This window comes from Procambarus clarkii, chromosome 40, assembly GCF_040958095.1.
Source record: "Procambarus clarkii isolate CNS0578487 chromosome 40, FALCON_Pclarkii_2.0, whole genome shotgun sequence".
NCBI lineage: Eukaryota > Metazoa > Arthropoda > Malacostraca > Decapoda > Cambaridae > Procambarus > Procambarus clarkii.
In genome coordinates, this window is record NC_091189.1 from 36716656 (window position 1) to 36726655 (window position 10000).

Sequence of the window (10000 nt, forward strand, 5' to 3'; positions counted from 1 at the left end):
GGGGGGGGAATCACCCACACCATACACGCCCACACCATACACGCCCACACCATACACGCCCACACCATACATGGCTAAATGGTTCAGACTCCACTAGCTCATCACCACTAAGACACACTTCTGGTTTAAGATAACGCATAACTGAATTCTCACCTTCTCAACTCAAACGGATACACCCTAGGGGTGACTGGCACCCGCCTAGGGTGAAGATTGCAGGAGAGACTGGCTGGTCACCTTTCCTCTCTGAAAGCTTGTCGCTAACTGCTCTACCAGCCACCCCCAACATGGGGAAGCTGGGTAGTCCTCATGCCCTAATAAGGACTGGGACAGGCCAAGCTAGCCCTAACCAACCTAAGTACTACCAAGTCAGCAGATTGAAGCTAGTCAACACCTCCCTTGCACCATCTCGCTCCTCATAAAACACGCACATACTCATACACACACACACGCCCACCCACAATTACAACTCACAATTTTATATGAAGGAGTACAAAATACTTCCACTGTTACAGAGCTCCGGCTCTCCGGTCCCGCCTCTCAACCATCAATCATCTGAGGGTACATGATTCTGAGCCTACTGAGCTCTATCATATCTACACTTGAAACTGTGTATGGAGTCAGCCTCCACCACATCACTGCCTAATGCATTCCATTTTTTGACTAATCTGTCACTAACAAATTATTTATAATGTCTCTGTGGCTCATTTGGTTGTTCAGTTTCATGTTTCCCATTGTGCGAGAACCACCTGTGTTAAATAGTCTGTTTTTATCTACCCTCGTATCAATTCTTTAGAGAATTTTGAATGTGGTGGTCATGTCTTCTCTAACTCTTCTGTATTCCAGTTACGTGCGGTTTAATTCTAGATAGCTTTCTTCGTAACTCTGGCCTCGTAGTTCTCGAATAAGTCTAGTGGACTGTCTTTGAACCATCTCTAACTTTGTCTTGTGCTTAACTAGATATGGACTCATCGCTGGAGCTGCATATTCCAGGATTAGTCTGACATGTGTGATATGGAAGTTTCTGAATCATTCCTGACACAAATTTCTAAAACATAAGAACATTAGAACAAAGTTAACTGCAGAAGGCCTGTTGGCCCATACGAGGCAGCTCCTATTTATAACCACCCAATCCCACTCATATACATGTCCAACCCACGATTGAAACAATCGAGGGACTCCACCTCCACCACGTTACGCGGTAATTGGTTCCACAAATCAACAACCCTGTTACCGAACCAGTATTTACTCAAGTTTTTCCTAAATCTAAACTTATCCAATTTATACCCATTGTTTCGTGTTCTGTCGTGTGTTGATGCTTTTAATACCCTATTAATATCCCCTTTGTTATGCTCATTCATCTACATGCAAACCTCTATCATGTCACCCCTAACTCTTTGACTTTCCAGTGAATGCAATTCAAGTTTTGTTAATCTCTCTTCATATGACAGGTTTCTAATTTGGGGAGTTAACTTTATCATCTTACGCTGGACACGTTCAAGTGAATTAATATGCATTCTATAATACGGCGACCAAATCTGAACTGTATAATCTAAATGGGGCCTAACCAGAGCAAGATATAACTGAAGAACAACACCAGGTGTCTTGTTACTAATGCTTCGATTAATAAATCCCAGTGTCCTATTTGCCTTATTACTAACATTCATGCATGCATTCATTCATGCAGAACATCTTTTGGTTTTAAATTCTTACTAATCATAACTCCCAGATCCCTTTCGCAATCCGACTTTGCAATCGCGACACCATCTAGCTAGTATCTTGTAACTCTTTAATCATTACCTAGCCTTAATTTAAAACTTTACATCTATCAGCATTAAACTGCATTTGCCAATCTTTTGACCATTTCAAAACCCTATTTAGATCGACTTGAAGTGATAGTGAGTCTTCTTCCGTGTTAATTTCCCTACTGATTTTTGTATCATCGGCAAATTTGCAGATGTTGCTACTCAAACCTGAATCTAAATCATATATATATATATATATATATATATAATAAACAACAGAGGTCCCAGGACAGAGCCTTGAGGCACTCCACTTACAACATTATCCCACTCTGACTTAACCCCATTTATACTAACTCTGTTTCCTTTGGAATAGCCATGCCCTAATCCAACTTAATATAGCACCCCCAATACCATGAGCCTCTATCTTTTTAATCAGTCTTTCATGTGGCACTGTATCAAAAGCTTTGCTAAAGTCAAGGTACACAACATCACAATCCTTACCACTATCAACAGTTCTCATAAAGCCAGTTCTTATGTTGGCCAACCCAACATCCGCTCATGATATTGTTGTGGGGTTCAAGAAGCAGGTTCAGTGTCATACTGCTGTGGGGTTCACGAGGCAGGTTCAGTGTCATATTGCTGTGGGGTTCACGAGGCAGGTTCAGTGTCATACTGCTGTGGGGTTCAAGAGGCAGGTTCAGTGTCATGTTGCTGTGGGGTTCAAGAGGCAGGTTCAGTGTCATATTGCTGTGGGGTTCACGAGGCAGGTTCAGTGTCATACTGTTGTGGGGTTCAAGAGGAAGGTTCAGTGTCATACTGCTGTGGGGTTCACGAGGCAGGTTCAGTGTCATATTGCTGTGGGGTTCACGAGGCAGGTTCAGTGTCATACTGCTGTGGGGTTCAAGAGGCAGGTTCAGTGTCATGTTGCTGTGGGGTTCAAGAGGCAGGTTCAGTGTCATATTGCTGTGGGGTTCACGAGGCAGGTTCAGTGTCATATTGCTGTGGGGTTCAAGAGGCAGGTTCAGTGTCATATTGTTGTGGGGTTCACGAGGCAGGTTCAGTGTCATGTTGCTGTGGGGTTCAAGAAGCAGGTTCAGTGTCATATTGTTGTGGGGTTCACGAGGCAGGTTCAGTGTCATATTGCTGTGGGGTTCACGTGGCAGGTTCAGTGTCATATTGCTGTGGGGTTCAAGAGGCAGGTTCAGTGTCATATTGCTGTGGGGTTCAAGAAGCAGGTTCAGTGTCATATTGCTGTGGGGTTCAAGAAGCAGGTTCAGTGTCATATTGTTGTGGGGTTCACGAGGCAGGTTCAGTGTCATACTGCTGTGGGGTTCACGAGGCAGGTTCAGTGTCATATTGCTGTGGGGTTCACGAGGCAGGTTCAGTGTCATATCAACCGCTAGATCCTGTTCCCTTCATGATACCTGAAGGATTTCATCTCCCATATGACACGTTGTGGCCTTACTCCTAGTCCTTATGTCTAGTTTTATTACTTTGCATATACTTCAGTTAAACTCAAGTAGCCACTTGTTGAACCATTTAGTCAGGTTGTCTAGGTCGCCTTTTTTTACCTCTTATAATTTTATTTTTATCTTCATATTTTTGGATTCATTATCTGACACTAAAAAAGGCGAGTCTGTTATCTCCGGAAGATCATTTACGTATTCCAGCACTATGACACTCCGCTGGTGCAACCCGTTCTCGCAAATTTAATAAGTCAATATTGACTTATTAAATATGTGCATAGGTGACATACTTAACATAATAGATACCCTTAAAAAGATTCATAGAAAACACCGACCTTACCTAACCTTGTTAGTATCTTAAGATAAGCATCTTATTGCTTCGTAATTACAATTATTACCTAACCTATAATAGGTATAGGTTAAGTAATAATTGTAATTACGAAGCAATAAGATGCTTATCTTAAGATACTAACAAGGTTAGGTAAGGTCGGTGTTTTCTATGAATCTTTTTAGGGGTATCTATTATGTTTAGTATATCACCTATGCACGTAGTTAATAAGTCAATATTGACTTTACGAATTTGCGAGAACGGGTTGCCTGGTGACATCTCCCCAAAGGGATATCCCCCCCTTCCCACAACAGTAACTTGCTATCTCTAATGGTGTACTATGTCAAAGACTTTCTGACAATCCAGCAATATGCAGGCTACCCATCCTTCTCTATTATGTCTAATTTGTGTCGCCTGGTTATAGAATTGTATTAAACTTACGAGCCAAGATTTACCGTCTCTGAACCCGACTGGTGATGTGTTCTAAGGTCACCTTCTCCATCACCATGTGTGTGTGTGTGTGTGTGTGTGTGTGTGTGTGTGTGTGTGTCTGTGTGTGTGTGTGTGTGTGTGTGTGTGTGTGTGTGTGTGTGTGCGTGTGTGTGTGTGTGTATTTACTATCTGTATCTGCAGAATCCAGCTATTTAGCTCTTGGACCCCGCCATACTAACCGATCTATTTTTCCTCTATTATATCTACTACATATATTTCTCTCTAACACCCACACCCACAGAATGGTCGAACAAATGGTTGTTAGAGTTTAACCCAACCAGATGTAATGTAATGAAGATAGGTGTAGGAAGCAGGAGGCCAGATACAAGGTATCATCTGGGAGAGGAAATTCTTCAGGAGTCAGAGAAAAAAAAAGACTTAGGGGATGATATCACGCCACACCTGTCTCCTGCAGCACATATCAAGAGGATAACATCAGCGGCATGTGCCAGGCTGGCCAACATATGAACGGCATTCAGAAATTTCTGTAAAGAATCATTCAGAACTTTGTATACCACATATGTCAGGCCAGTCATGGAGTATGCAGCCCCAGCATGGAGTCCATATCTAGTCAAGGATAAGACTAAACTGGAAAAGGTTCAAAGGTTTGCCACCAGACTAGTACCCGAGCTGAGAGGTATGAGCTACGAGGAGAGACTACGGGAATTAAACCTCACTTTGCTGGAAGACAGAAGAGTTAGGGGGACATGATCACCACATTCAAGATTCTGAAAGGAATAGATAGAATAGATAAAGACAGGCAATTTAACACAAGGGGCACACGCACAAGGGGACATAGGTGGAAACTGGGTGCCCAAATGAGCCACAGATATGTTAGAAAGAACTTTTTTAGTGTCAGGGTGGTTGACAAATGGAATGCATTAGGAAGTGGTGTGGTTGAGACTGACTCCATACACAGTTTCAAGTGTAGATATGATAGAACCCAATAGGCTCAGTAATCTGTACACCTGTTCATTGACGGTTGAGAGGCGGGACCAAAGAGCCAGTGCTGAACCCCTGCAAACAAAACTAGGTGAGTACACACATGATATAATGAACTAGGTCATATGGAAATGCAAGGATGCTGAAGAGAGATTTATACCAACAGTAAAGGAAAAAAGCAGGAGGGAATATAATAACCCATGGTTTAATAGACAGTGTCAGGAAGCAAAAGTGAGAAGCAGGCGGGAGTGGAGGAAGTACAGAAGACAAAGGACAGAGGACAAGAGGATTAGATGCAACAGAGCTAGGAACGATTACATTAACATAAGACGAGTATCGGAAAGAAATTATGAGAATGATATTGCAATCAAAGCGAAAAAGCAACCTAAATTACTACATAGCCATATAAGAAGGAAGATGTCGGTAAATGACCAAGTGACAAGACTGAGGAAAACAGAGGGGGCATATACAGAAAGTGACAAGGAAATCTGCGAGGTACTGAATGCAAGATTCCATGGAGTGTTTACAACCGAGCCTGAGCAGCTGCCATTGTTAGAAGAGATTACATTAGACGGAAGACTATCAGATATAGAAGTGACAGCAGAGGAGGTCATGAAACAGTTGACAACACTAGATGCAACTGAAGCGGTTGGACCAAACAAAGTATCACCGTGGATACTAAAAGAGGCAGCGCAGGCTCTCAGCGTGCCTCTGGCAATGATCTTTAATGAGTCACTTATGTCGGGAGAATTGCCTAGTTGCTGGAAGGAGGCAAATGTCGTACCGATCTTCAAGAAAGGAGATAGGGAGAAGGCACTTAACTACAGACCCGTATCACTGACAAGCATCCCCAGCAAAATACTTGAAAGAATAATTAGGCTAAAACTGGTTGAGCACCTGGAGAGCGTTAGGTTTGTAAAAAAACACCAACATAGGTTCTGGACAGGGAAATCATGCCTAACAAACCTTTTGGAATTCTATGATAAAGTAACAAGGATAAGGCAGGACAGAGAAGGCTGCGCAGACTGCATATTTCATGACTGCCAAAAGGCCTGAGGATTGTAGGATCCTCCAAGAGGATCTACCCCGTAGATCCCCTGTAGACAGGTTGCAGAGATGGTCAGAGAAATAGCTATTGGAGTTCAATACGAGTAAATGTAAAGTTATGGAAATGAGATCAGGTGATAAGCGACCAAAGGGACAGTACACAATGAAGGGGAACTGCCTACCTGTAACGATTCGAGAAAGAGACCTGGGAGTGGACGTAACACTTAATCTAACTCCTGAGGCACATATAAATAGGATAACGAGAGCAACGTACTCTACACTGGCAAAAATTAAAACTTCATTCAGAAACCTAAGTGAGGAGGCTTTTAGGGCGCTTTGCACTACCTACATGAGACCAGTCTTAGAGTAAGCCGCGCCATCATGCAGTCCCCACCTGAAGAAACACATAAGGAAATTGGAGAAGGTTCAGAGGTTTGCGACGAGGCTTGTCTCAGAGTTACGAGGGATGGGATATGAAGAGCGTCTGATTGAACTGAACCTTACGACACTAGAAAAAAGAAGGGAGAGAGGAGATATGATAGGAACGTATAAAATACTCAGGGGAATTGACAAATTGGAAATAGATGAAATGTTCACACGTAATAGTAACAGAACGAGGGGACATGGGTGGAAGCTGGAAACTCAGATGAGTCACAGAGATGTTAGGAAGTTTTCTTTTAGTGTGAGAGTAGGGGGAAAATGGAATGCACTTGGGGAACAGGTTGTGGAAGCAAACTCTATTCATAATTTTAAAATTAGGTTTGATAGGGACATGGGACCGGAGTTATTGCTGTAAACAACAGATGGCTGGAAAGGCGGGATCCAAGAGTCAATGCTCGATCCTGCAAGCACAAATAGGTGAGTATACACACACACACACACACACACACACACACACACACACACACACACACACACACACACACACACACACACACACACACACACACACACACACACACACACACACACACACACACACACACACACACACAGCATCCTAATGTACGTACGGATCCGTACGCCGTACGCATCCGTACGGCGTACGGCCCCAGCATGGAGCCCGTACCTTGTCAAGCACACGACGAAGCTGGAAAAAGTTGAAAGGTATGCCACTAGAGTAGTCCCAGAACTAAGAGGCATGAGTTACGAGGAAAGACTGTGGGAAATGCACCTTACGACACTGGAAGACAGAGGAGTAAGGGGAGACATGATCACAACCTACAAAATCCTCAGGGGAATCGACCGGGTAGATAAGAATGAACTATTCAACACGGGTGGTACGCGAACAAGGGGGACACAGGTAGAAACTGAGTACCCACATGAGCCACAAGGACGTTAGAAGAAACTTTTTCAATGTCAGAGTAGTTAACGGATGGAATGCATTAGGCAGTGATGTGGTGGAGGCTGACTCCATACACAGTTTCAAATGTAGATATGATAGAGCCCAATAAGCTCAGGAATCTGTACACCAGTTGATTGACAGTTGAGAGGCGGGACCAAAGAGACAAAGCTCAACCCCAGCAAGCACAACTAGGTGAGCACACAAAAAAAAGAACGAGAAGCAAAAGAAGAATCCATGGTATAATAGGGCATGTATGGAAGCAAAGGAACTGAACAAAGGGCGTGGAGGAACTTCCGGAATAACAGAACACCAGAAAGCAGATAGAGATACCAGAGAACCAGGAACGATTATGTTAGTGTGAGAAGAGCAGCTGAGAAAATGTATGGAAATGATATAGCCAATAAATCCAAGACCGAACCAAAGCTACTACACAGTCACATCAGGAGGAAGACAACAGTGAAGGAACAGGTGATGAAACTTAGAACGGGAGAGGACAGGTACACAGAGAATGACAGGGAGGTGTGTGAAGAACTCAACAAAAGGTTCCAGGAGGTCTTCACAGTAGAACGAGGTGAGGTCACTGCGCTAGGAGAGGGGGCAGTAAACGAGGCGGCCTTGGAAGGGCTCGAAATTACAAGAGATGAGGCCAAAAGGCATCTGTTGGATCTGGTAGTGATAAAGGCTGTTGGCCCAGATGGAATCTCACCATTGGTACTGAAAGAGTGTCCAGAAGTGGACAGGTTTGCTTACAACTCTCCATAGTGTATAGTAGGTCACTGGAAACGGGAGACCTACCAGAAATATGGAAGATGGCTAATGTAGTCCCAATATACAAAACGGGTGACTGACAGGAGGCACTGAACTACAGGCCAGTGTCCTTAACTTGTATACCATGCAAGGTAATGGAGAAGATTGTGAGAAGAAACCTAGTAACACATCTGGAGAGAAGGGACTTCGTGACAACCCATCAACATGGGTTCAGGGAGGGTAAAACTTGGCTTACAGGTTTAATAGAATTTTACGATCAGTTGACAAAGATTAAGCAAGGAAGAGAAGGATGGGCGGACTGCATTTTTTTGGACTGTCGGAAAGCCTTTGACACAGTACCCCATAAGAGGCTTGTATATAAGCTGGAGAGACAGGCAGGTGTAGCTGGTAAGGTGCTCCAGTGGATAAGGGAGTACCTAAGCAATAGGAAGCAGAGCGTTACATTGCGGGGCGAGACCTCAGATTGGCGTGACGTCACCAGTGGAGTCCTACGGGGCTCTGTACTCGGACCTATCCTGTTTCTGATATACGTAAATGCTCCCAGAGGGTATAGACTCATTCCTCTTAATGTTTGCTGACGATGCCAAAATTATGAAAAGGATTAAGACAGAGGAGGACAGCTTGAGGCTTCAAGAAGACCTGGACAAGCTGCAGGAATGGTCAAACAAGTGGTTGTTATAGTTTAACCAAGCAAATGTAATGTAATGAAGATAGGTGTAGGGAGCAGAAGACCAGATACAAGGTATCCTGTCCCCTGAAGCTCATATCAAGACGATAACATCAGCAGCATATGCCAGGTTGGCTAACATAAGAACGGCCTTTAGAAACTAGTGTAGGGAATCATTCAGAACTTTGTATACGACATATGTCAGATCAATATTGGCGTATGCGGCTCCAGCATGGAGTCCGTATCTAGTCAAGCATAAGACTAAGCTGGAAAGAGTTCGAAAGTGTACTCACCTGACTAGTACCAGAACTGAGGGGTATGAGCTACGAGGAGAGACGACGGGAGTTAAACTTCACGTCACTGGGAGACATAAGAGTTGGAGGGCACATGATTACCGCATACAAGATTCTCAGAGGAATTGATAGGGTAGATAAAGACAGAGCATTTAACACCAGGGCCACATGCACTAGGGGACACAGATGGAAATTGAATGGCCAAATGAGCCATAAAGACATTAGAAAGATTTTATTTAGTGTCAGAGTAGTTAACAGGTGAAATGCATTAGGCAGTGATGTGGTGGAGGCTGACTCCATACACAGTTTCAAGTGTAGATATGATAGAGCCCAGTAGGCTCAGGAATCTGTACACCTGTTGATTGACGGTTGAGAGGCGGGACCAAAGAGCCAGAGCTCAACCCCCGCAAGCCCGACTAGGTAAGTACACACAGAGGAAGCAGCCTGGTGAATTTACTGTACTCACCTTGTCCGCGGTTGTTCAACGTCCTCCCAGCAAGCATAAGAAATATTGCCGGAACAACCGTGGACATTTTCAAGAGGAAACTAGATTTATTCCTCCAAGGAGTGCCGGACCAACCGGGCTGTGGTGGGTATGTGGGCCTGCGGGCCGCTCCAAGCAACAGCCTGGTGGACCAAACTCTCACAAGTCGAGCCTGGCCTCGGGCCGGGCTTGGGGAGTAGAAGAACTCCCAGAACCCCATCAACCATTTATCAACCAGGTAACCTAGTTGTGCTTGCGGGGGTTGAGCTCTGCTCCTTCGGCCTCCTCTCAACTGTCAGTAAACTGTTTACTAACTACTTTTTTTTCCACACCACACACACACACCAGGAAGCAGCCCGTGGCAGCTGACCAACTCCCAGGTACCTATTTACTGCTAGGTAACAGGGGCATTCAGGGTGAAAGAAA